Raw genomic sequence first — 25,243 nt, 5'->3', positions numbered from 1 at the left:
ACAAATCCCTATGTGGCAAGCCAAGGCTGGTCCTAAATTAGGTTGAATTAAAATCTGTTATATCCAAGAGTACCCTATGTTGAGGATAGCCAAGTTCCACTACAGCATTTAGGTGAAGGGCTAAAAGAAAATCTATATACTGTTAACCAAGGTTTGAATGGCTGACATTGAACGGGTGTTTGAATGAGTGAGAGTGTGAATAGTGGAAGCATGGATAATTCTGTGTGTGCTCAGGAAGAACACTTGGATGCCTGTGTGAATGTGTATGTGTGTTCAATAAAATTAATGATTGTGTTTCTTATTACAATTGTACATTTTACCTAAAATGCTCGACCATACCTGTGTTTTGTTTGATCTGTGTTCTGATGAAAGACAGTAGCAACAGGCATATGCCATAAATGCTCTAGTTAGACTATAAACAATTGACTATAACCCATTGACTTTGTTCATTGTATTTTCTTGTTATGACATAAGGAATCAGCTGGACATTTTAACTTAAAAGGTTCCATCATGGCTCCGTATTCTACTTTGGCGCTTTCTTGTGTTTGTGTGAGGGAAGTCCAGCATAACCAGTGTTTTAGAACTGAAACAACAAAATTACTGACTAGAACTGTTGTACTTCACGAATGCTTTATCGATCAATGACATTCCCTATAACCTCCAAATGAGCACCAGTGTGGCTACTGCAATACATACGTCGTATATGCTGGTGATTTTCACCCAGAACGCAGAAAATTTGTTATTGGTTTTTATTATTTTATTATTTATATTATTTTCATATTAGGAAGAAATTCGGGCTGTGGTTTTTGGTTGTGTTTTTGGTTTTCGTTCGGAAAGAAACTTATAGCTATTGGCTATTATTGGCTATTTGGCCATTCTTATTATTACTATTTCATTCCATGTTTATATTATTCAATGTGCAGTAATAGCCGATTAAACACACAAAAGATCACCCTATACGTTCTTTGTCACTTGCATTCTGGTTCCAACCTACTATATGCAACTTTTTTGTTGTAGGCCTACATATGTTTTCTTTGAATTTCAGTATGCCTAGACTGACGGTAATAAACAAGCACAATAACACAAACTAATATTCCGTAATGCTCATTTTGTCCAAATGTATTATGTTCAAATGTCTCACTACTATGACTGACAGTAACTAACATACTTCACACACACACTAACATACTTCACACACAAACACACACAAATTATGTTAAAAAGTAATTAAAGTTTTGAAATAAAAAGCTTTTCAGTATTTAACATCACTAAGATAATCAGAGAGTGATTTCAGGAATGTATTTTCATACATTTTCAGGGGAAGGTACAACTGAGTGTCAGCATAGCATGTTATATTTCTGAAAGATGGAGCCAAAGGGATGCATATATAATGAGAATAAGATAGGGCCTCGGACAGAGCCTTGAGGTACCCCACAGGTGATTGATGCAGTAGAGGAGAAGTTCCCAATATTCAAGGGTGCACATAACTTTTTCAGTGAGTTACTCAGGTAAGTACCAGCAGATCGTCTCTGGTACTCACCCCATTTGTAGTGTGGTCTTAATAAGTGCAGTCTTCTGCTGTTCTTCATTCAGCTTGTCTCGCCATCTGGCAAGTGGGCGACTGGACATTTCTTCTTGGCTAGCTTGTTTATTAGCAATGGCTTGCGCCACATTCGTGTGCTCCTTGCTCTTTTCATGTTTGTCAAATAAAGGATGGTTGAAATTCTTTGAGCCTTTATAAAACGCACCTGTTTTGTCTGCTAGATGTGGATTTGAGCGGCAAATCTTGCACCACATTTCAGTGCGCTCATCGTTAGCTTCAAGCCACTGCACATCTTGGAGCCACTTTTCCAACTGGAGCCAGAGCCATTTTTTTTTCGGCTCTGGCTCCAGTTGGCGTTTCTTTGTAGGTGGCGAAACGCCAAAGAAGCTGCTTAATGTCTGTTGCTTTTTGGACATCTCTGACAGCAGTTGACAAGCAACATGTCATGTGTAAGGTTAAATGAGAAGATCGGTCAAGTACGCAAAGGCGCGTAGTAACACAAGTGGCATTACGCATTCCTGATTTTTGTTGTGTATGCGTACCTGCGTACCAGTTATATGCACCACTGCCAATATTTACAGAAAATGTCCTGCCTCTCAAATATGAAGCAAATAGTTGTAGAGCACTACCCTGAATGCCAACTGTTAGTTTAAGACGGTCAAGGAAGGATGGCATGATCAATCGTGGTAAAAGCAACACTAAGATGAAGAAGAATTAAAGTAGCACAGTTTCCATTATCCGTAAAGAACAATAATTTATTCAACACCTTAAGAAGAGCTTATTCAGTGCTATGGCATGTCCTAAAACCTAAAAATGTATCCAGAATATGATTTTCATTTAAAAAGGAGGAAAACTGGGAAAAAATTACTTTTGATAGGAATGTCAATTTTGAAATGGGACGGAAATTATTAAGGACAGTTAAATCAAGATTAGTTTTTTTTAATAAGGGGTTGGACCACTGCATGTTTAAAATATGACGGGACAGTGCCATTGATGAGGCAGCTATTTATTATGGACAATATACTGGGACCAATAGTGTCCAGCACTTCTTTAAAAAGGCGTGAGTGAACTCTGTCCTGGGGGAGGTAGTAGGCTTCATGTGTGAGACTATGTTTATCACATGTGAAAGACATACAGGTTCAAACTGGTTAAAAAGAGCAGAACAAGTCTCAGAAGTCGCTTCAGGAAAAGCAGTAGCAACCGGATGTAAAGCCTTGTTTATCACACTAAACACGATTTTATGATTATTAGAGTTATTAGAGATAATATCAGAGAAATATTTGGCTTTTACTGTTTTAACAGAGAGTTGATATGGAATTAAACAATCTCTCAGAATTTCATATGACACTTTCTACTTGTCCTTTTTCCATTTCCTCCCTGCTTTTCTGCACTCTTGTCTGAGAGTATGGGTAACATTATTTAGTCAGGGCTGAGTTCTTGCTTTCACTCCCCTATTTTTAAAAGGAGCAACAGAATCCAGGTTGTTAGAGCAAGTGGAATTAAACATAGTGACTAAGCCCTCTGCGCTCAGGCTCGAGGGTGCCTCAATACTGCTGATGAGGGGAGAAGCCTTGTAAGCATCTGAAAATAGTTTGGCTGTGGAAGGGTTAAGAGAGATGAGAAATTGCCTGGCAGTTTGCGTTTAGGGAGTAGTGTGATGGTAATTTCTAAAGTCCAAATAGTTCTATGAAAATGGTAGTTAAGACAGGAGAAATCAATTGCACAATAAACAGTTTAATATACTTGCAAGGAGAGAGTACATAGGTTACAAAGTAACAGTGATTAGTCTCTAAAGCACATTCAATACATTCAATACTTATAGAGAAATGAAATAAAACCACATATGTTCCTTATCCTTCCTACCCCCTGTTGTGTATCTTCCCCTATCCTGTCCTAAAACCCATTGATCTGCATCTACCCCCGTCCTGCTGGAGCTATATGTTGACCTTAACACCTCATACTTCCTTTCCCACAGCACATCCAACATTCCTTTTCTCATCTAAACAGTTGCTCAGTCGTTTAATCAGTTAGAATTCATTATTAAAGACATTTCCACAACAGTAGGCATGGAAGGGTGGCATTAAAAACAACATATTTATGATCAGAAAAACAAACATTGCAAATAGGAAAACCAAATAACAAAACAAGATCTAGTGTATGGCCAAACTGGTGAGTAGATTCCATAACTGACTGAGATTAAATAAGTCAACAAGTTGTAAAAACCTTCTAACCATAGGCTTAGCTGATAATCAGAAGATTCTCAGAAGTAGGTACAATAGAAGATAGGAAGTCTGAGAAATCTTGGATAAAATCCTTAGCGTATTTAGGAAGTCTTTATACAATCGCATATAGCATTGGACTGGACAGTTCCACCATGATCAGCTGTACTTCGAAACTTTGGTATGTTTCAAGTGACACAGTTAAAACGATTTGTTAAAATAACTGCTAATCCTCCACCACGACCAGCGATTCTAGGGGAACTAAAATAATCACAGTCGCTGGGAGAAAGTTCACAAAGAGGACTTAACTAACCGTCGTTAAGCCATGTCTCAGACACAAACAAGAAATGTAATTCACGAGATAAAAATAAATCATTCAGAATAAAAATTTTGTTCGAAATAGACCTTGTATTTACCAATGCCATTTTAACAGAGATTTAGTAGGCCAGATGGCATGTAACAAGAACGCCAGGATTCTTTTGAATGAGATTGAACGCTAATTACAGTGGTTGATCCCTCTCTTACAAACACGAGGTCTAACAGTGGTCTAGCAGGTACAGCGCTGTTTGTGCTGGATCCGGAAGAATAGGTACGAGGCAAGTATGTCTCAGAGATATGAATGGATTGTGGAAGGGGACGAACTCCAGGAAAGACTGAACCACTTTGCAAAGAGGTTTGTTTAATCCTGGCTAATATGCCTCCTCGTCTACCCTGTTTTCTGCTGCGTTTCCTCTTGTGAGAGGTGCAGTAGGGGAGCTGGCACACACTTGCTCATGAACGAGGAAGAGAGAACTTGTTTCCCCCTGGACTCCGACTGCGTAGATCAGCAGCGGCAGGCCGAATATCGAGGAGTGATTGGCGTTCATATACTATGAGGAAAACAGCGGTAAATATAACTGAGCAACAACTGATTGACAATGGGCCAAAGCAGTTGGCCTCAAGAAAACAACACGACAGCTCAACATCTTAGGAAAGTACACACGGATCCAGGATAACCAGTGCCGACCAGACCCCAACCCTTCAGCTAAGGGGGATATACCATTGTGCTGTGCATGCGTGGGTTCGAATCCCATCCTCGTCGTTTCCAGCATTTTCTGCCTTGCTCTGTCGTTAGTGTTATTGTCCCTCAAAGACATCTAAGATTATTCTGGAAAAGTGCAACTAAGGGTCTTGGCAGCTCGTTGGTCTAGTGTTGTTGTTCCTGCTGTGGGTGCGAAAGGTCTCGAGTTCAAATCCTGGATGAGCCAATTGGAAAATCTATGGTTTCAAGGAAAATATTTGCCATCAGGAAGAAACATTTCTTGCGCTCGGATATTGCAAAGTACCGCCACCGGGGGGCGTTTTTGCAGACACCAACACAGAGACCGATGCGATAATCCGCCACTTATGAGAAGCTCGGCCGCTCTGCCTGCCAACGAGTTCCAATCTCGGACGAGCCCTGAGCTGCACACTAAGACAACCCATCTCTGTGCATTAGGGGTTGTCTTACGAGGGACTTGCACAAACTGGACCTTGTCAGAAAACTACGAAAGGATTTTTAGTCCTTCCCCTTAACCACGCGACCACGACAAGCACATGGACACAAGGGGGAGTTTCTCTTCCGTGTACAGATATGTCGTCCCCGTACATACAGGCTTTCGACCTCCCCACTGTCAGCAGTTGTGAAGAGCCCAGCATGCACATTTCTTCAATGACATGGGGATTACTGAGGGATTGTGTCATTAATGTTGTGCGACTTGTCAAGTCTATGTGGACTATAGCAGCATCCTCAGTTGGCCACCATTGCGTTCAATTTAGTCCGGATTATTCCACCTGCTTTCCGAGCTCATTTGCCCCAATCTCCGGGGCAGAAGGTGTAAAAATGAAGCCTTTCCTGGTGGTGTATACAAAATGAGATATCAACACCAAACACTGAGATTTCCATCTTGCAGTTAATAAACTAAGCCGTGCTGCACACTTTGCCAGTGACAGGCTGGCGCAAATTAGTTGTCAGAAGTGGGATTTGAACACACGCCCCCAGGGGAGACTGCAACCTGAACGCAGCGCCTTAGACCGCTCGGCCATCCTGACATGAACACTGGGTGCCCCAACCGAAGCGTGTAGACTGCAAGACCGGGATTGCACTCGGGTCGCAACTGTCTTTCATCAGCACGGTTATGTGGCAGAGAACACCTCTATGAGCATGTCGCACTCACCCATCGTATCTTCTCCGACCATCGCAACTGTAAGTATACACCTTACAATTGCATTGTATTTGAATGGAGAGAAAATACTGCCATATTGTACAAAAGACCCAGTAATAAACCACGTACATTTTCCCGGTAAATGAGAACATTTCCACTTCGGGGGAACATTGGACCAAAGTGGATGGGTGATCCTATTGGGCGTACAATTGGGCTGTAAAACATCTACATTTGCCCAGTAAATCTCAAAATATGGACTCTGGGACGTTTGGACCGAGGTGTATGGGGCTTCCAATTGGGCAGCAAAACATGTACATTTGCCCAGTAAACGTCACAAGCGATTTAGGAGGCGAGGGGTCATAGAAGAGATACGGTCTGATGGAGGAGGTGTGGAGAAACAGAGCAGGTGCGGAGTGATATAGGAGGCCCAGGGTCATAGAGGAGGCGCGGTATGATTGAGGATGTGTGGAGGCATAGAGGAGGTGCGGACTGATAGAAGAGGTGCGGGTAGGTGCAGGAGGTTTGGAGGCGTCGAGTGATACAGGAGCTGTGGAGTGATAGATGAGGTGTGGAGGTATTGAGGAGGTTTGGAGGAAAGAAGTGATAGAGGAGGCAAAGAGCCGTAGAGCAGCATAAAAGAGCTGCAGACTTATGAAGCTGTAAATTACCTGTAGAGGTCTGAAGTGATAGAGGATCTCTACAGGGGTAGAGGAGATATAGAGCAGTGGTACAGGAGCTATGGAGCAGCTGTAGCGATGTTGAGCAGCAGGGGAAATGTAGAGCAGCAGGAATGATCTAGAGCAGCGTTAGAGATGAGGAGCAGCAGTAAAAGAAATATGAAGCAACGATAGAATGGATGTAGAGCAAAGATCACAATAGGTCGGTCAACCAATGTATTCCATAGGGAGAAACAGCTTTGGGCGGGTCACACATGACTTCCTGTGGACACAGGGCACCGAAATTCATAGAGGGTGGACAAGGCCACCCTGTGATGAACATATCCAAAGCACAGTTCTTTACGACACTCGGAAACCCTTTAAAGGTTGAATTGAAATTTGAGGAATGGGCAATGTATTGACTATGGGAGGACGTTGTAACACATTTCGGGGGTCACAGGTGACTTCCTGTGGAGGCAGGAGGCTATGGATGGTATCAGGTAGACTAGGCCCACCCCTGATGAACATATCCAAAGCACAGCTCTTTATGACACTGGGAAAGATGACATTTGGTGACATTTGGGATTTGTGTGTTTTTGACATATCGTGGACAGTAGGTCGCTGATAGACGCACCGTTTTCGGCGTGCTCCGTCAGGGAGAATGGGGAGATGAATAATCTGCACAGTAATGCTAGCTATGTGCAGTTGTTCATTCAGCAAACGTACACTTTGTTTTCTCCTGTAGACAATACTTTGCCTGCTCCCCAAACTTTACACGTAGCCTCGCAAGAAGTTCCCATCCTGGATGAAAACTTGAGAATATTCACAGATCTGAGACAAAGGGCTAGATGTTTGGTGTGAATTATACAATGAATCAGATTTTCCAAAGAAAATTTGGCAGCGGTGGGATTCGAAGCCACGCCTCCGGGGAGACTGGAGCCTTAATCCAGCGCCTTAGACCGCTCGGCCAAGCTACCCTACTCGTGCTTCACCCACTGTTTGGGCACAAAAATCAGTGAACGTGCCTAGGCAATAATGAGCAACAAATCGTCCCTGTCATGCTGCGTGACGAGGTGGCCGAGTGGTTAAGGCGATGGACTGCTAATCCATTGTGCTGTGCACGCGTGGGTTCGAATCCCATCCTCGTCGTGCCAAGCTGGCCTTTTTCTGCCTTGCTCTGTCGTTGGTGCCATCGTCCCTCAAAGACATCTAAGACTATTCTGGATAATTGCAACGCACTTGACGCCTTCGCGGCTCGTTGGTCTAGTGGTATGATTCTCGCTTCGGGTGCGAGAGGTCCCGGGTTCAAATCCCGGACGAGCCCTTTCCCATATCTACTGTTTCAAGGGAAATATTTGCCATCCGGAAGAAAAATTTCATGCGCTTGGATTTTGCAAAGTACCGCCACCAGGGGGCGTTTTTGCCGACGCCAACACAGAGACCGATGCGATAATACGCCACTTTTGAGAAGCTCGGCCGCTCTGCCTGCCAAACATTTCCAAACTCGGACGAGCCCTGAGCTGCACACTAAGACTAACCTAGAGGCCCACTCATCTCTGTGCATTAGGGGTTGGTCTTACGAGGGACTTGCACAAACTGGACCTTGTCAGAAAACTACAAAAGGATTTTTAGTCCTTCCCCTTAACCACGCGGCCACGACAAGCACATTTACACAAGGGGGAGTTTCTCTTCCGTGTACAGATATGTCGTCCCCGTACATACAGGCTTTCGACCTCCCCACTGTCAGCAGTTGTGAAGAGCCCAGCATGCACATTTCTTCAATGACATGGGGATTACTAAGGGATTGTGTCATTAATGTTGTGCGACTTGTCAAGTCTATGTGGACTATAGCAGCATCCTCAGTTGGCCACCATTGCGTTCAATTTAGTCCGGATTATTCCACCTGCTTTCCGAGCTCATTTGCCCCAATCTCCGGGGCAGAAGGTGTAAAAATGAAGCCTTTCCTGGTGGTGTATACAAAAAGAGATATCAACACCAAACACTGAGATTTCCATCTTGCAGTTAATAAACTAAGCCGTGCTGCACACTTTGCCAGTGACAGGCTGGCGCAAATTAGTTGTCAGAAGTGGGATTTGAACCCACGCCTCCAGGGGAGACTGCGACCTGAACGCAGCGCCTTAGACCGCTCGGCCATCCTGACATGAACACCGGGTGCCCCAACCGAAGCGTGTAGACTGCAAGACCGGGATTGCACTCGGGTCGCAACTGTCTTTCATCAGCACGGTTATGTGGCAGAGAACACCTCTATGAGCATGTCGCACTCACCCATCGTATCTTCTCCGACCATCGCAACTGTGAGTATACACCTTACAATTGCATTGTATTTGAATGGAGAGAAAATACTGCCATATTGTACAAAAGACCCAGTAATAAACCACGTACATTTTCCCGGTAAACGAGAACATTTCCACTTCGGGGGAACATTGGACCAAAGTGGATGGGTGATCCTATTGGGCGTACAATTGGGCTGTAAAACATCTACATTTGCCCAGTAAATCTCAAAATATGGACTCTGGGACGTTTGGACCGAGGTGTATGGGGCTTCCAATTGGGCAGCAAAACATGTACATTTGCCCAGTAAACGTCACAAGCGATTTAGGAGGCGAGGGGTCATAGAAGAGATACGGTCTGATGGAGGAGGTGTGGAGAAACAGAGCAGGTGCGGAGTGATATAGGAGGCCAGGGTCATAGAGGAGGCGCGGTATGATTGAGGATGTGTGGAGGCATAGAGGAGGTGCGGACTGATAGAAGAGGTGCGGGTAGGTGCAGGAGGTTTGGAGGCGTCGAGTGATACAGGAGCTGTGGAGTGATAGATGAGGTGTGGAGGTATTGAGGAGGTTTGGAGGAAAGAAGTGATAGAGGAGGCAAAGAGCCGTAGAGCAGCATAAAAGAGCTGCAGACTTATGAAGCTGTAAATTACCTGTAGAGGTCTGAAGTGATAGAGGATCTCTACAGGGGTAGAGGAGATATAGAGCAGTGGTACAGGAGCTATGGAGCAGCTGTAGAGATGTTGAGCAGCAGGGGAAATGTAGAGCAGCAGGAATGATCTAGAGCAGCGTTAGAGATGAGGAGCAGCAGTAAAAGAAATATGAAGCAACGATAGAATGGATGTAGAGCAAAGATCACAATAGGTCGGTCAACCAATGTATTCCATAGGGAGAAACAGCTTTGGGCGGGTCACACATGACTTCCTGTGGACACAGGGCACCGAAATTCATAGAGGGTGGACAAGGCCACCCTGTGATGAACATATCCAAAGCACAGTTCTTTACGACACTCGGAAACCCTTTAAAGGTTGAATTGAAATTTGAGGAATGGGCAATGTATTGACTATGGGAGGACGTTGTAACACATTTCGGGGGTCACAGGTGACTTCCTGTGGAGGCAGGAGGCTATGGATGGTATCAGGTAGACTAGGCCCACCCCTGATGAACATATCCAAAGCACAGCTCTTTATGACACTGGGAAAGATGACATTTGGTGACATTTGGGATTTGTGTGTTTTTGACATATCGTGGACAGTAGGTCGCTGATAGACGCACCGTTTTCGGCGTGCTCCGTCGGGAGAATGGGGAGATGAATAATCTGCACAGTAATGCTAGCTATGTGCAGTTGTTCATTCAGCAAACGTACACTTTGTTTTCTCCTGTAGACAATACTTTGCCTGCTCCCCAAACTTTACACGTAGCCTCGCAAGAAGTTCCCATCCTGGATGAAAACTTGAGAATATTCACAGATCTGAGACAAAGGGCTAGATGTTTGGTGTGAATTATACAATGAATCAGATTTTCCAAAGAAAATTTGGCAGCGGTGGGATTCGAACCCACGCCTCCGGGGAGACTGGAGCCTTAATCCAGCGCCTTAGACCGCTCGGCCACGCTACCCTACTCGTGCTTTACCCACTGTTTGGGCACAAAAATCAGTGAACGTGCCTAGGCAATAATGAGCAACAAATCGTCCCTGTCATGCTGCGTGACGAGGTGGCCGAGTGGTTAAGGCGATGGACTGCTAATCCATTGTGCTGTGCACGCGTGGGTTCGAATCCCATCCTCGTCGTGCCAAGCTGGCCTTTTTCTGCCTTGCTCTGTCGTTGGTGCCATCGTCCCTCAAAGACATCTAAGACTATTCTGGATAATTGCAACGCACTTGACGCCTTCGCGGCTCGTTGGTCTAGTGGTATGATTCTCGCTTCGGGTGCGAGAGGTCCCGGGTTCAAATCCCGGACGAGCCCTTTCCCATATCTACTGTTTCAAGGGAAATATTTGCCATCCGGAAGAAACATTTCATGCGCTTGGATTTTGCAAAGTACCGCCACCAGGGGGCGTTTTTGCCGACGCCAACACAGAGACCGATGCGATAATACGCCACTTTTGAGAAGCTCGGCCGCTCTGCCTGCCAAACATTTCCAAACTCGGACGAGCCCTGAGCTGCACACTAAGACTAACCTAGAGGCCCACTCATCTCTGTGCATTAGGGGTTGGTCTTACGAGGGACTTGCACAAACTGGACCTTGTCAGAAAACTACAAAAGGATTTTTAGTCCTTCCCCTTAACCACGCGGCCACGACAAGCACATTTACACAAGGGGGAGTTTCTCTTCCGTGTACAGATATGTCGTCCCCGTACATACAGGCTTTCGACCTCCCCACTGTCAGCAGTTGTGAAGAGCCCAGCATGCACATTTCTTCAATGACATGGGGATTACTAAGGGATTGTGTCATTAATGTTGTGCGACTTGTCAAGTCTATGTGGACTATAGCAGCATCCTCAGTTGGCCACCATTGCGTTCAATTTAGTCCGGATTATTCCACCTGCTTTCCGAGCTCATTTGCCCCAATCTCCGGGGCAGAAGGTGTAAAAATGAAGCCTTTCCTGGTGGTGTATACAAAAAGAGATATCAACACCAAACACTGAGATTTCCATCTTGCAGTTAATAAACTAAGCCGTGCTGCACACTTTGCCAGTGACAGGCTGGCGCAAATTAGTTGTCAGAAGTGGGATTTGAACCCACGCCTCCAGGGGAGACTGCGACCTGAACGCAGCGCCTTAGACCGCTCGGCCATCCTGACATGAACACCGGGTGCCCCAACCGAAGCGTGTAGACTGCAAGACCGGGATTGCACTCGGGTCGCAACTGTCTTTCATCAGCACGGTTATGTGGCAGAGAACACCTCTATGAGCATGTCGCACTCACCCATCGTATCTTCTCCGACCATCGCAACTGTGAGTATACACCTTACAATTGCATTGTATTTGAATGGAGAGAAAATACTGCCATATTGTACAAAAGACCCAGTAATAAACCACGTACATTTTCCCGGTAAACGAGAACATTTCCACTTCGGGGGAACATTGGACCAAAGTGGATGGGTGATCCTATTGGGCGTACAATTGGGCTGTAAAACATCTACATTTGCCCAGTAAATCTCAAAATATGGACTCTGGGACGTTTGGACCGAGGTGTATGGGGCTTCCAATTGGGCAGCAAAACATGTACATTTGCCCAGTAAACGTCACAAGCGATTTAGGAGGCGAGGGGTCATAGAAGAGATACGGTCTGATGGAGGAGGTGTGGAGAAACAGAGCAGGTGCGGAGTGATATAGGAGGCCCAGGGTCATAGAGGAGGCGCGGTATGATTGAGGATGTGTGGAGGCATAGAGGAGGTGCGGACTGATAGAAGAGGTGCGGGTAGGTGCAGGAGGTTTGGAGGCGTCGAGTGATACAGGAGCTGTGGAGTGATAGATGAGGTGTGGAGGTATTGAGGAGGTTTGGAGGAAAGAAGTGATAGAGGAGGCAAAGAGCCGTAGAGCAGCATAAAAGAGCTGCAGACTTATGAAGCTGTAAATTACCTGTAGAGGTCTGAAGTGATAGAGGATCTCTACAGGGGTAGAGGAGATATAGAGCAGTGGTACAGGAGCTATGGAGCAGCTGTAGAGATGTTGAGCAGCAGGGGAAATGTAGAGCAGCAGGAATGATCTAGAGCAGCGTTAGAGATGAGGAGCAGCAGTAAAAGAAATATGAAGCAACGATAGAATGGATGTAGAGCAAAGATCACAATAGGTCGGTCAACCAATGTATTCCATAGGGAGAAACAGCTTTGGGCGGGTCACACATGACTTCCTGTGGACACAGGGCACCGAAATTCATAGAGGGTGGACAAGGCCACCCTGTGATGAACATATCCAAAGCACAGTTCTTTACGACACTCGGAAACCCTTTAAAGGTTGAATTGAAATTTGAGGAATGGGCAATGTATTGACTATGGGAGGACGTTGTAACACATTTCCGGGGTCACAGGTGACTTCCTGTGGATGCAGGAGGCTAAGGATGGTATCAGGTAGACTAGGCCCACCCCTGATGAACATATCCAAAGCACAGCTCTTTATGACACTGGGAAAGATGACATTTGGTGACATTTGGGATTTGTGTGTTTTTGACATATCGTGGACAGTAGGTCGCTGATAGACGCACCGTTTTCGGCGTGCTCCGTCAGGAGAATGGGGAGATGAATAATCTGCACAGTAATGCTAGCTATGTGCAGTTGTTCATTCAGCAAACGTACACTTTGTTTTCTCCTGTAGACAATACTTTGCCTGCTCCCCAAACTTTACACGTAGCCTCGCAAGAAGTTCCCATCCTGGATGAAAACTTGAGAATATTCACAGATCTGAGACAAAGGGCTAGATGTTTGGTGTGAATTATACAATGAATCAGATTTTCCAAAGAAAATTTGGCAGCGGTGGGATTCGAACCCACGCCTCCGGGGAGACTGGAGCCTTAATCCAGCGCCTTAGACCGCTCGGCCATGCTACCCTATTCGTGCTTTACCCACTGTTTGGGCACAAAAATCAGTGAACGTGCCTAGGCAATAATGAGCAACAAATCGTCCCTGTCATGCTGCGTGACGAGGTGGCCGAGTGGTTAAGGCGATGGACTGCTAATCCATTGTGCTGTGCACGCGTGGGTTCGAATCCCATCCTCGTCGTGCCAAGCTGGCCTTTTTCTGCCTTGCTCTGTCGTTGGTGCCATCGTCCCTCAAAGACATCTAAGACTATTCTGGATAATTGCAACGCACTTGACGCCTTCGCGGCTCGTTGGTCTAGTGGTATGATTCTCGCTTCGGGTGCGAGAGGTCCCGGGTTCAAATCCTGGACGAGCCCTTTCCCATATCTACTGTTTCAAGGGAAATATTTGCCATCCGGAAGAAAAATTTCATGCGCTTGGATTTTGCAAAGTACCGCCACCAGGGGGCGTTTTTGCCGACGCCAACACAGAGACCGATGCGATAATACGCCACTTTTGAGAAGCTCGGCCGCTCTGCCTGCCAAACATTTCCAAACTCGGACGAGCCCTGAGCTGCACACTAAGACTAACCTAGAGGCCCACTCATCTCTGTGCATTAGGGGTTGGTCTTACGAGGGACTTGCACAAACTGGACCTTGTCAGAAAACTACAAAAGGATTTTTAGTCCTTCCCCTTAACCACGCGGCCACGACAAGCACATTTACACAAGGGGGAGTTTCTCTTCCGTGTACAGATATGTCGTCCCCGTACATACAGGCTTTCGACCTCCCCACTGTCAGCAGTTGTGAAGAGCCCAGCATGCACATTTCTTCAATGACATGGGGATTACTAAGGGATTGTGTCATTAATGTTGTGCGACTTGTCAAGTCTATGTGGACTATAGCAGCATCCTCAGTTGGCCACCATTGCGTTCAATTTAGTCCGGATTATTCCACCTGCTTTCCGAGCTCATTTGCCCCAATCTCCGGGGCAGAAGGTGTAAAAATGAAGCCTTTCCTGGTGGTGTATACAAAAAGAGATATCAACACGAAACACTGAGATTTCCATCTTGCAGTTAATAAACTAAGCCGTGCTGCACACTTTGCCAGTGACAGGCTGGCGCAAATTAGTTGTCAGAAGTGGGATTTGAACCCACGCCTCCAGGGGAGACTGCGACCTGAACGCAGCGCCTTAGACCGCTCGGCCATCCTGACATGAACACCGGGTGCCCCAACCGAAGCGTGTAGACTGCAAGACCGGGATTGCACTCGGGTCGCAACTGTCTTTCATCAGCACGGTTATGTGGCAGAGAACACCTCTATGAGCATGTCGCACTCACCCATCGTATCTTCTCCGACCATCGCAACTGTGAGTATACACCTTACAATTGCATTGTATTTGAATGGAGAGAAAATACTGCCATATTGTACAAAAGACCCAGTAATAAACCACGTACATTTTCCCGGTAAACGAGAACATTTCCACTTCGGGGGAACATTGGACCAAAGTGGATGGGTGATCCTATTGGGCGTACAATTGGGCTGTAAAACATCTACATTTGCCCAGTAAATCTCAAAATATGGACTCTGGGACGTTTGGACCGAGGTGTATGGGGCTTCCAATTGGGCAGCAAAACATGTACATTTGCCCAGTAAACGTCACAAGCGATTTAGGAGGCGAGGGGTCATAGAAGAGATACGGTCTGATGGAGGAGGTGTGGAGAAACAGAGCAGGTGCGGAGTGATATAGGAGGTGCAGGTAGGTGCAGGAGGTTTGGAGGCGTCGAGTGATACAGGAGCTGTGGAGTGATAGATGAGGTGTGGAGGTATTGAGGAGGTTTGGAGGAAAGAAGTGATAGAGGAGGCAAAGAGCCGTAGAGCAGCATAAAAGAGCTGCAGACTTATGAAGCTGTAAATTACCTGTAGAGGTCTGAAGTGATAGAGGATCTATACAGGGGTAGAGGAGATATAGAGCAGTGGTACAGGAGCTATGGAGCAGCTGTAGAGATGTTGAGCAGCAGGGGAAATGTAGAGCAGCAGGAATGATCTAGAGCAGCGTTAGAGATGAGGAGCAGCAGTAAAAGAAATATGAAGCAACGATAGAATGGATGTAGAGCAAAGATCACAATAGGTCGGTCAACCAATGTATTCCATAGGGAGAAACAGCTTTGGGCGGGTCACACATGACTTCCTGTGGACACAGGGCACCGAAATTCATAGAGGGTGGACAAGGCCACCCTGTGATGAACATATCCAAAGCACAGTTCTTTACGACACTCGGAAACCCTTTAAAGGTTGAATTGAAATTTGAGGAATGGGCAATGTATTGACTATGGGAGGACGTTGTAACACATTTCGGGGGTCACAGGTGACTTCCTGTGGAGGCAGGAGGCTATGGATGGTATCAGGTAGACTAGGCCCACCCCTGATGAACATATCCAAAGCACAGCTCTTTATGACACTGGGAAAGATGACATTTGGTGACATTTGGGATTTGTGTGTTTTTGACATATCGTGGACAGTAGGTCGCTGATAGACGCACCGTTTTCGGCGTGCTCCGTCAGGAGAATGGGGAGATGAATAATCTGCACAGTAATGCTAGCTATGTGCAGTTGTTCATTCAGCAAACGTACACTTTGTTTTCTCCTGTAGACAATACTTTGCCTGCTCCCCAAACTTTACACGTAGCCTCGCAAGAAGTTCCCATCCTGGATGAAAACTTGAGAATATTCACAGATCTGAGACAAAGGGCTAGATGTTTGGTGTGAATTATACAATGAATCAGATTTTCCAAAGAAAATTTGGCAGCGGTGGGATTCGAACCCACGCCTCCGGGGAGACTGGAGCCTTAATCCAGCGCCTTAGACCGCTCGGCCACGCTACCCTACTCGTGCTTTACCCACTGTTTGGGCACAAAAATCAGTGAACGTGCCTAGGCAATAATGAGCAACAAATCGTCCCTGTCATGCTGCGTGACGAGGTGGCCGAGTGGTTAAGGCGATGGACTGCTAATCCATTGTGCTGTGCACGCGTGGGTTCGAATCCCATCCTCGTCGTGCCAAGCTGGCCTTTTTCTGCCTTGCTCTGTCGTTGGTGCCATCGTCCCTCAAAGACATCTAAGACTATTCTGGATAATTGCAACGCACTTGACGCCTTCGCGGCTCGTTGGTCTAGTGGTATGATTCTCGCTTCGGGTGCGAGAGGTCCCGGGTTCAAATCCCGGACGAGCCCTTTCCCATATCTACTGTTTCAAGGGAAATATTTGCCATCCGGAAGAAACATTTCATGCGCTTGGATTTTGCAAAGTACCGCCACCAGGGGGCGTTTTTGCCGACGCCAACACAGAGACCGATGCGATAATACGCCACTTTTGAGAAGCTCGGCCGCTCTGCCTGCCAAACATTTCCAAACTCGGACGAGCCCTGAGCTGCACACTAAGACTAACCTAGAGGCCCACTCATCTCTGTGCATTAGGGGTTGGTCTTACGAGGGACTTGCACAAACTGGACCTTGTCAGAAAACTACAAAAGGATTTTTAGTCCTTCCCCTTAACCACGCGGCCACGACAAGCACATTTACACAAGGGGGAGTTTCTCTTCCGTGTACAGATATGTCGTCCCCGTACATACAGGCTTTCGACCTCCCCACTGTCAGCAGTTGTGAAGAGCCCAGCATGCACATTTCTTCAATGACATGGGGATTACTAAGGGATTGTGTCATTAATGTTGTGCGACTTGTCAAGTCTATGTGGACTATAGCAGCATCCTCAGTTGGCCACCATTGCGTTCAATTTAGTCCGGATTATTCCACCTGCTTTCCGAGCTCATTTGCCCCAATCTCCGGGGCAGAAGGTGTAAAAATGAAGCCTTTCCTGGTGGTGTATACAAAAAGAGATATCAACACCAAACACTGAGATTTCCATCTTGCAGTTAATAAACTAAGCCGTGCTGCACACTTTGCCAGTGACAGGCTGGCGCAAATTAGTTGTCAGAAGTGGGATTTGAACCCACGCCTCCAGGGGAGACTGCGACCTGAACGCAGCGCCTTAGACCGCTCGGCCATCCTGACATGAACACCGGGTGCCCCAACCGAAGCGTGTAGACTGCAAGACCGGGATTGCACTCGGGTCGCAACTGTCTTTCATCAGCACGGTTATGTGGCAGAGAACACCTCTATGAGCATGTCGCACTCACCCATCGTATCTTCTCCGACCATCGCAACTGTGAGTATACACCTTACAATTGCATTGTATTTGAATGGAGAGAAAATACTGCCATATTGTACAAAAGACCCAGTAATAAACCACGTACATTTTCCCGGTAAACGAGAACATTTCCACTTCGGGGGAACATTGGACCAAAGTGGATGGGTGATCCTATTGGGCGTACAATTGGGCTGTAAAACATTTACATTTACCCAGTAAATCTCAAAATATGGACTCTGGGATGTTTGGACCGAGGTGTATGGGGCTTCCAATTGGGCAGCAAAACATGTACATTTGCCCAGTAAACGTCACAAGCGATTTAGGAGGCGAGGGGTCATAGAAGAGATACGGTCTGATGGAGGAGGTGTGGAGAAACAGAGCAGGTGCGGAGTGATATAGGAGGTGCAGGTAGGTGCAGGAGGTTTGGAGGCGTCGAGTGATACAGGAGCTGTGGAGTGATAGATGAGGTGTGGAGGTATTGAGGAGGTTTGGAGGAAAGAAGTGATAGAGGAGGCAAAGAGCCGTAGAGCAGCATAAAAGAGCTGCAGACTTATGAAGCTGTAAATTACCTGTAGAGGTCTGAAGTGATAGAGGATCTCTACAGGGGTAGAGGAGATATAGAGCAGTGGTACAGGAGCTATGGAGCAGCTGTAGAGATGTTGAGCAGCAGGGGAAATGTAGAGCAGCAGGAATGATCTAGAGCAGCGTTAGAGATGAAGAGCAGCAGTAAAAGAAATATGAAGCAACGATAGAATGGATGTAGAGCCAAGATCACAATAGGTCGGTCAACCAATGTATTCCATAGGGAGAAACAGCTTTGGGCGGGTCACACATGACTTCCTGTGGACACAGGGCACCGAAATTCATAGAGGGTGGACAAGGCCACCCTGTGATGAACATATCCAAAGCACAGTTCTTTACGACACTCTGAAACCCTTTAAAGGTTGAATTGAAATTTGAGGAATGGGCAATGTATTGACTATGGGAGGACGTTGTAACACATTTCCGGGGTCACAGGTGACTTCCTGTGGATGCAGGAGGCTAAGGATGGTATCGGGTAGACAAGGCCACCCTGTGATGAACATATTCAAAGCACAGTTCTTTACGACACTCGGAAAGATGAAATTTGGTGACATTTGGGATTTGTGTGTTTTTGACATATCGTGGACAGTAGGTCGCTGATAGACGCACCGTTTTCGGCGTGCTCCGTCAGGGAGAATGGGGAGATGAATAATCTGCACAGTAATGCTAGCTATGTGCAGTTGTTCATTCAGCAAACGTACACTTTGTTTTCTCCTGTAGACAATACTTTGCCTGCTCCCCAAACTTTACACGTAGCCTCGCAAGAAGTTCCCATCCTGGATGAAAACTTGAGAATATTCACAGATCTGAGACAAAGGGCTAGATGTTTGGTGTGAATTATACAATGAATCAGATTTTCCAAAGAAAATTTGGCAGCGGTGGGATTCGAACCCACGCCTCCGGGGAGACTGGAGCCTTAATCCAGCGCCTTAGACCGCTCGGCCACGCTACCCTACTCGTGCTTTACCCACTGTTTGGGCACAAAAATCAGTGAACGTGCCTAGGCAATAATGAGCAACAAATCGTCCCTGTCATGCTGCGTGACGAGGTGGCCGAGTGGTTAAGGCGATGGACTGCTAATCCATTGTGCTGTGCACGCGTGGGTTCGAATCCCATCCTCGTCGTGCCAAGCTGGCCTTTTTCTGCCTTGCTCTGTCGTTGGTGCCATCGTCCCTCAAAGACATCTAAGACTATTCTGGATAATTGCAACGCACTTGACGCCTTCGCGGCTCGTTGGTCTAGTGGTATGATTCTCGCTTCGGGTGCGAGAGGTCCCGGGTTCAAATCCCGGACGAGCCCTTTCCCATATCTACTGTTTCAAGGGAAATATTTGCCATCCGGAAGAAACATTTCATGCGCTTGGATTTTGCAAAGTACCGCCACCAGGGGGCGTTTTTGCCGACGCCAACACAGAGACCGATGCGATAATACGCCACTTTTGAGAAGCTCGGCCGCTCTGCCTGCCAAACATTTCCAAACTCGGACGAGCCCTGAGCTGCACACTAAGACTAACCTAGAGGCCCACTCATCTCTGTGCATTAGGGGTTGGTCTTACGAGGGACTTGCACAAACTGGACCTTGTCAGAAAACTACAAAAGGATTTTTAGTCCTTCCCCTTAACCACGCGGCCACGACAAGCACATTTACACAAGGGGGAGTTTCTCTTCCGTGTACAGATATGTCGTCCCCGTACATACAGGCTTTCGACCTCCCCACTGTCAGCAGTTGTGAAGAGACCAGCATGCACATTTCTTCAATGACATGGGGATTACTGAGGGATTGTGTCATTAATGTTGTGCGACTTGTCAAGTCTATGTGGACTATAGCAGCATCCTCAGTTGGCCACCATTGCGTTCAATTTAGTCCGGATTATTCCACCTGCTTTCCGAGCTCATTTGCCCCAATCTCCGGGGCAGAAGGTGTAAAAATGAAGCCTTTCCTGGTGGTGTATACAAAAAGAGATATCCACACGAAACGCTGAGATTTCCAGCTTGCGGATAATAAACTAAGCCGTGCTGCACACTTTGCCAGTGACAGGCTGGCGCAAATTAGTTGTCAGAAGTGGGATTTGAACCCACGCCTCCAGGGGAGACTGCGACCTGAACGCAGCGCCTTAGACCGCTCGGCCATCCTGACATGAACACCCTGTGCCCCAAACGAAGCGTGTAGACTGCAAGACCGGGATAGCACTCGGGTCGCTACTGTCTTTCATCAGCACGGTTATGTGGCAGAGAACACCTCTATGAGCATGTCGCACTCACCCATCGTATCTTCTCCGACCATCGCAACTGTGAGTATACACCTTACAATTGCATTGTATTTGAATGGAGAGAAAATACTGCCTAATAGTACAAAAGACTCAGTAGGAAAACACGTACATTTTCCCGGTAAACGAGAACATTTCCACTTCGGGGGAACATTGGACCAAAGTGGATGGGTGATCCTATTGGGCGTACAATTGGGCTGTAAAACATCTACATTTGCCCAGTAAATCTCAAAATATGGACTCTGGGATGTTTGGACCGAGGTGTATGGGGCTTCCAATTGGGCAGCAAAACATGTACATTTGCCCAGTAAACGTCACAAGCGATTTAGGAGGCGAGGGGTCATAGAAGAGATACGGTCTGATGGAGGAGGTGTGGAGAAACAGAGCAGGTGCGGAGTGATATAGGAGGTGCAGGTAGGTGCAGGAGGTTTGGAGGCGTCGAGTGATACAGGAGCTGTGGAGTGATAGATGAGGTGTGGAGGTATTGAGGAGGTTTGGAGGAAAGAAGTGATAGAGGAGGCAAAGAGCCGTAGAGCAGCATAAAAGAGCTGCAGACTTATGAAGCTGTAAATTACCTGTAGAGGTCTGAAGTGATAGAGGATCTCTACAGGGGTAGAGGAGATATAGAGCAGTGGTACAGGAGCTATGGAGCAGCTGTAGAGATGTTGAGCAGCAGGGGAAATGTAGAGCAGCAGGAATGATCTAGAGCAGCGTTAGAGATGAAGAGCAGCAGTAAAAGAAATATGAAGCAACGATAGAATGGATGTAGAGCCAAGATCACAATAGGTCGGTCAACCAATGTATTCCATAGGGAGAAACAGCTTTGGGCGGGTCACACATGACTTCCTGTGGACACAGGGCACCGAAATTCATAGAGGGTGGACAAGGCCACCCTGTGATGAACATATCCAAAGCACAGTTCTTTACGACACTCGGAAACCCTTTAAAGGTTGAATTGAAATTTGAGGAATGGGCAATGTATTGACTATGGGAGGACGTTGTAACACATTTCGGGGGTCACAGGTGACTTCCTGTGGAGGCAGGAGGCTATGGATGGTATCAGGTAGACTAGGCCCACCCCTGATGAACATATCCAAAGCACAGCTCTTTATGACACTGGGAAAGATGACATTTGGTGACATTTGGGATTTGTGTGTTTTTGACATATCGTGGACAGTAGGTCGCTGATAGACGCACCGTTTTCGGCGTGCTCCGTCAGGAGAATGGGGAGATGAATAATCTGCACAGTAATGCTAGCTATGTGCAGTTGTTCATTCAGCAAACGTACACTTTGTTTTCTCCTGTAGACAATACTTTGCCTGCTCCCCAAACTTTACACGTAGCCTCGCAAGAAGTTCCCATCCTGGATGAAAACTTGAGAATATTCACAGATCTGAGACAAAGGGCTAGATGTTTGGTGTGAATTATACAATGAATCAGATTTTCCAAAGAAAATTTGGCAGCGGTGGGATTCGAACCCACGCCTCCGGGGAGACTGGAGCCTTAATCCAGCGCCTTAGACCGCTCGGCCACGCTACCCTACTCGTGCTTTACCCACTGTTTGGGCACAAAAATCAGTGAACATGCCTAGGCAATAATGAGCAACAAACCGTCCCTGTCATGCTGCGTGACGAGGTGGCCGAGTGGTTAAGGCGATGGACTGCTAATCCATTGTGCTCTGCACGCGTGGGTTCGAATCCCATCTTCGTCGTGCCAAGCTGGCCTTTTTCTGCCTTGCTCTGTCGTTGGTGCCATCGTCCCTCAAAGACATCTAAGACTATTCTGGATAATTGCAACGCACTTGACGCCTTCGCGGCTCGTTGGTCTAGTGGTATGATTCTTGCTTCGGATGCGAGAGGTCCCTGGTTCAGATCCCCGGCGAGCCCTTACCCATATCTACAGTTTCAAGGGAAATTTTTGCCATCCGGAAGAAAAATTTCATGCGCTCGGATTTTGCAAAGTACCGCTACCAGGGGGCGTTTTTGCCGACGCCAACACAGAGACCGATGCGATAATACGCCACTTTTGAGAAGCTCGGCCGCTCTGCCTGCCAAACATTTCCAAACTCGGACGAGCCCTGAGCTGCACACTAAGACTAACCTAGAGGCCCACTCATCTCTGTGCATTAGGGGTTGGTCTTACGAGGGACTTGCACAAACTGGACCTTGTCAGAAAACTACAAAAGGATTTTTAGTCCTTCCCCTTTACCACGCGGCCACGACAAGCACATTTACACAAGGGGGAGTTTCTCTTCCGTGTACAGATATGTCGTCCCCGTACATACAGGCTTTCGACCTCCCCACTGTCAGCAGTTGTGAAGAGCCCAGCATGCACATTTCTTCAATGACATGGGGATTACTGAGGGATTGTGTCATTAATGTTGTGCGACTTGTCAAGTCTATGTGGACTATAGCAGCATCCTCAGTTGGCCACCATTGCGTTCAATTTAGTCCGGATTATTCCACCTGCTTTCCGAGCTCATTTGCCCCAATCTCCGGGGCAGAAGGTGTAAAAATGAAGCCTTTCCTGGTGGTGTATACAAAAAGAGATATCAACACGAAACACTGAGATTTCCATCTTGCAGTTAATAAACTAAGCCGTGCTGCACACTTTGCCAGTGACAGGCTGGCGAAAAGTAGTTGTCAGAAGTGGGATTTGAACCCACGCCTCCAGGGGAGACTGCGACCTGAACGCAGCGCCTTAGACCGCTCGGCCATCCTGACATGAACACCCTGTGCCCCAAACGAAGCGTGTAGACTGCAAGACCGGGATAGCACTCGGGTCGCTACTGTCTTTCATCAGCACGGTTACGTGGCAGAGAACACCTCTATGAGCACGTGGCACTCACCCATCATATCTTCTCCGACCATCGCAACTGTGAGTATACACCTTACAATTGCATTGTATTTGAATGGAGAGAAAATACTGCCATATTGTACAAAAGACCCAGTAATAAACCACGTACATTTTCCCGGTAAACGAGAACATTTCCACTTCGGGGGAACATTGGACCAAAGTGGATGGGTGATCCTATTGGGCGTACAATTGGGCTGTAAAACATCTACATTTGCCCAGTAAATCTCAAAATATGGACTCTGGGACGTTTGGACCGAGGTGTATGGGGCTTCCAATTGGGCAGCAAAACATGTACATTTGCCCAGTAAACGTCACAAGCGATTTAGGAGGCGAGGGGTCATAGAAGAGATACGGTCTGATGGAGGAGGTGTGGAGAAACAGAGCAGGTGCGGAGTGATATAGGAGGTGCAGGTAGGTGCAGGAGGTTTGGAGGCGTCGAGTGATACAGGAGCTGTGGAGTGATAGATGAGGTGTGGAGGTATTGAGGAGGTTTGGAGGAAAGAAGTGATAGAGGAGGCAAAGAGCCGTAGAGCAGCATAAAAGAGCTGCAGACTTATGAAGCTGTAAATTACCTGTAGAGGTCTGAAGTGATAGAGGATCTCTACAGGGGTAGAGGAGATATAGAGCAGTGGTACAGGAGCTATGGAGCAGCTGTAGAGATGTTGAGCAGCAGGGGAAATGTAGAGCAGCAGGAATGATCTAGAGCAGCGTTAGAGATGAAGAGCAGCAGTAAAAGAAATATGAAGCAACGATAGAATGGATGTAGAGCCAAGATCACAATAGGTCGGTCAACCAATGTATTCCATAGGGAGAAACAGCTTTGGGCGGGTCACACATGACTTCCTGTGGACACAGGGCACCGAAATTCATAGAGGGTGGACAAGGCCACCCTGTGATGAACATATCCAAAGCACAGTTCTTTACGACACTCGGAAACCCTTTAAAGGTTGAATTGAAATTTGAGGAATGGGCAATGTATTGACTATGGGAGGACGTTGTAACACATTTCGGGGGTCACAGGTGACTTCCCGTGGATGCAGGAGGCTATGGATGGTATCAGGTAGACTAGGCCCACCCCCGATGAACATATCCAAAGCACAGCTCTTTATGACACTGGGAAAGATGAAATTTGATGACATTTGGATTTGTGAGTTTTTGACATATCGCGGACAGTAGGTCGCAGATAGACGCACCGTTTTCGGCGCGCTCCGTCGGGCGAATGGGGAGATGAATAATCCACACAGTTATGCTAGCTATGTGCAGTTGTTCATTCAGCAAACGTAAACTTTGTTTTCTCCTGTAGACAATACTTTGCCTGCTCCCCAAACTTTACACGTAGCCTCGCAAGAAGTTCCCATCCTGGATGAAAACTTGAGAATATTCACAGATCTGAGACAAAGGGCTAGATGTTTGGTGTGAATTATACAATGAATCAGATTTTCCAAAGAAACTTTGGCAGCGGTGGGTTTCGAAGCCACGCCTCTGGGGAGACTGGAGCCTTAATCCAACGCCTTAGACCGCTCGGCCACGCTACCCTACTCGTGCTTTACCCACTGTTTGGGCACAAAAATCAGTGAACGTGCCTAGGCAATAATGAGCAACAAATCGTCCCTGTCATGCTGCGTGACGAGGTGGCCGAGTGGTTAAGGCGATGGACTGCTAATCCATTGTGCTGTGCACGCGTGGGTTCGAATCCCATCTTCGTCGTGTCCTGCTGGACTTTTTCTGCCTTCTGCTCGGTCGTTGGTTCCATTGTCCCTCAAAGACAACTAAGACTATTCCAGATAATTGCAACGCACTCAATGTCTTCGCGGCTCGTTGATCTGGTGGTAAGAACCTTGCTTCGGATGCGAGAGGTCCCGGGTTCAGATCCCCGGCGAGCCCTTTCCCATATCCACAGTTTCAAGGGACATGTTTGCCATCCGGAAGAA

General features: G+C 46.9%; 26 non-coding genes across 26 annotated transcripts; 12 read left to right on the top strand and 14 right to left on the bottom strand.

Annotated features, from left to right (window-relative positions):
• Nucleotides 1–5,749: 5,749 nt before the first annotated feature.
• trnal-cag lies at nt 5,750–5,832 on the bottom strand. Its single transcript has one exon. It is a non-coding gene; the product is annotated as a tRNA-Leu (tRNA).
• A 1,664-nt stretch (nt 5,833–7,496) lies between these two features.
• trnal-aag lies at nt 7,497–7,578 on the bottom strand. The gene has a single exon. It is a non-coding gene; the product is annotated as a tRNA-Leu (tRNA).
• Nucleotides 7,579–7,668: 90 nt separating this feature from the next.
• Nucleotides 7,669–7,750, top strand: trnas-gcu. The gene has a single exon. It is a non-coding gene; the product is annotated as a tRNA-Ser (tRNA).
• Nucleotides 7,751–7,853: 103 nt separating this feature from the next.
• trnap-cgg lies at nt 7,854–7,925 on the top strand. Its single transcript has one exon. It is a non-coding gene; the product is annotated as a tRNA-Pro (tRNA).
• A 754-nt stretch (nt 7,926–8,679) lies between these two features.
• trnal-cag lies at nt 8,680–8,762 on the bottom strand. The gene has a single exon. It is a non-coding gene; the product is annotated as a tRNA-Leu (tRNA).
• A 1,662-nt stretch (nt 8,763–10,424) lies between these two features.
• On the bottom strand, nt 10,425–10,506 carry trnal-aag. Its single transcript has one exon. It is a non-coding gene; the product is annotated as a tRNA-Leu (tRNA).
• A 90-nt stretch (nt 10,507–10,596) lies between these two features.
• On the top strand, nt 10,597–10,678 carry trnas-gcu. The gene has a single exon. It is a non-coding gene; the product is annotated as a tRNA-Ser (tRNA).
• A 103-nt stretch (nt 10,679–10,781) lies between these two features.
• trnap-cgg lies at nt 10,782–10,853 on the top strand. Its single transcript has one exon. It is a non-coding gene; the product is annotated as a tRNA-Pro (tRNA).
• A 754-nt stretch (nt 10,854–11,607) lies between these two features.
• trnal-cag lies at nt 11,608–11,690 on the bottom strand. Its single transcript has one exon. It is a non-coding gene; the product is annotated as a tRNA-Leu (tRNA).
• Nucleotides 11,691–13,353: 1,663 nt separating this feature from the next.
• trnal-aag lies at nt 13,354–13,435 on the bottom strand. The gene has a single exon. It is a non-coding gene; the product is annotated as a tRNA-Leu (tRNA).
• Nucleotides 13,436–13,525: 90 nt separating this feature from the next.
• On the top strand, nt 13,526–13,607 carry trnas-gcu. The gene has a single exon. It is a non-coding gene; the product is annotated as a tRNA-Ser (tRNA).
• Nucleotides 13,608–13,710: 103 nt separating this feature from the next.
• On the top strand, nt 13,711–13,782 carry trnap-cgg. The gene has a single exon. It is a non-coding gene; the product is annotated as a tRNA-Pro (tRNA).
• A 754-nt stretch (nt 13,783–14,536) lies between these two features.
• trnal-cag lies at nt 14,537–14,619 on the bottom strand. Its single transcript has one exon. It is a non-coding gene; the product is annotated as a tRNA-Leu (tRNA).
• A 1,587-nt stretch (nt 14,620–16,206) lies between these two features.
• trnal-aag lies at nt 16,207–16,288 on the bottom strand. Its single transcript has one exon. It is a non-coding gene; the product is annotated as a tRNA-Leu (tRNA).
• A 90-nt stretch (nt 16,289–16,378) lies between these two features.
• Nucleotides 16,379–16,460, top strand: trnas-gcu. Its single transcript has one exon. It is a non-coding gene; the product is annotated as a tRNA-Ser (tRNA).
• Nucleotides 16,461–16,563: 103 nt separating this feature from the next.
• Nucleotides 16,564–16,635, top strand: trnap-cgg. The gene has a single exon. It is a non-coding gene; the product is annotated as a tRNA-Pro (tRNA).
• Nucleotides 16,636–17,389: 754 nt separating this feature from the next.
• On the bottom strand, nt 17,390–17,472 carry trnal-cag. The gene has a single exon. It is a non-coding gene; the product is annotated as a tRNA-Leu (tRNA).
• Nucleotides 17,473–19,060: 1,588 nt separating this feature from the next.
• On the bottom strand, nt 19,061–19,142 carry trnal-aag. The gene has a single exon. It is a non-coding gene; the product is annotated as a tRNA-Leu (tRNA).
• A 90-nt stretch (nt 19,143–19,232) lies between these two features.
• On the top strand, nt 19,233–19,314 carry trnas-gcu. Its single transcript has one exon. It is a non-coding gene; the product is annotated as a tRNA-Ser (tRNA).
• A 103-nt stretch (nt 19,315–19,417) lies between these two features.
• trnap-cgg lies at nt 19,418–19,489 on the top strand. The gene has a single exon. It is a non-coding gene; the product is annotated as a tRNA-Pro (tRNA).
• Nucleotides 19,490–20,243: 754 nt separating this feature from the next.
• On the bottom strand, nt 20,244–20,326 carry trnal-cag. Its single transcript has one exon. It is a non-coding gene; the product is annotated as a tRNA-Leu (tRNA).
• A 1,587-nt stretch (nt 20,327–21,913) lies between these two features.
• On the bottom strand, nt 21,914–21,995 carry trnal-aag. Its single transcript has one exon. It is a non-coding gene; the product is annotated as a tRNA-Leu (tRNA).
• Nucleotides 21,996–22,085: 90 nt separating this feature from the next.
• Nucleotides 22,086–22,167, top strand: trnas-gcu. Its single transcript has one exon. It is a non-coding gene; the product is annotated as a tRNA-Ser (tRNA).
• Nucleotides 22,168–23,096: 929 nt separating this feature from the next.
• Nucleotides 23,097–23,179, bottom strand: trnal-cag. The gene has a single exon. It is a non-coding gene; the product is annotated as a tRNA-Leu (tRNA).
• A 1,586-nt stretch (nt 23,180–24,765) lies between these two features.
• Nucleotides 24,766–24,847, bottom strand: trnal-aag. The gene has a single exon. It is a non-coding gene; the product is annotated as a tRNA-Leu (tRNA).
• Nucleotides 24,848–24,937: 90 nt separating this feature from the next.
• Nucleotides 24,938–25,019, top strand: trnas-gcu. Its single transcript has one exon. It is a non-coding gene; the product is annotated as a tRNA-Ser (tRNA).
• Nucleotides 25,020–25,243: the final 224 nt, after the last annotated feature.

The sequence above is a fragment of the Esox lucius genome, chromosome 17 (genome assembly GCF_011004845.1).
Source record: "Esox lucius isolate fEsoLuc1 chromosome 17, fEsoLuc1.pri, whole genome shotgun sequence".
NCBI lineage: Eukaryota > Metazoa > Chordata > Actinopteri > Esociformes > Esocidae > Esox > Esox lucius.
Note: the sequence above shows the minus strand (reverse complement) of the source record. Positions and strands in the feature narration are given on the sequence as shown.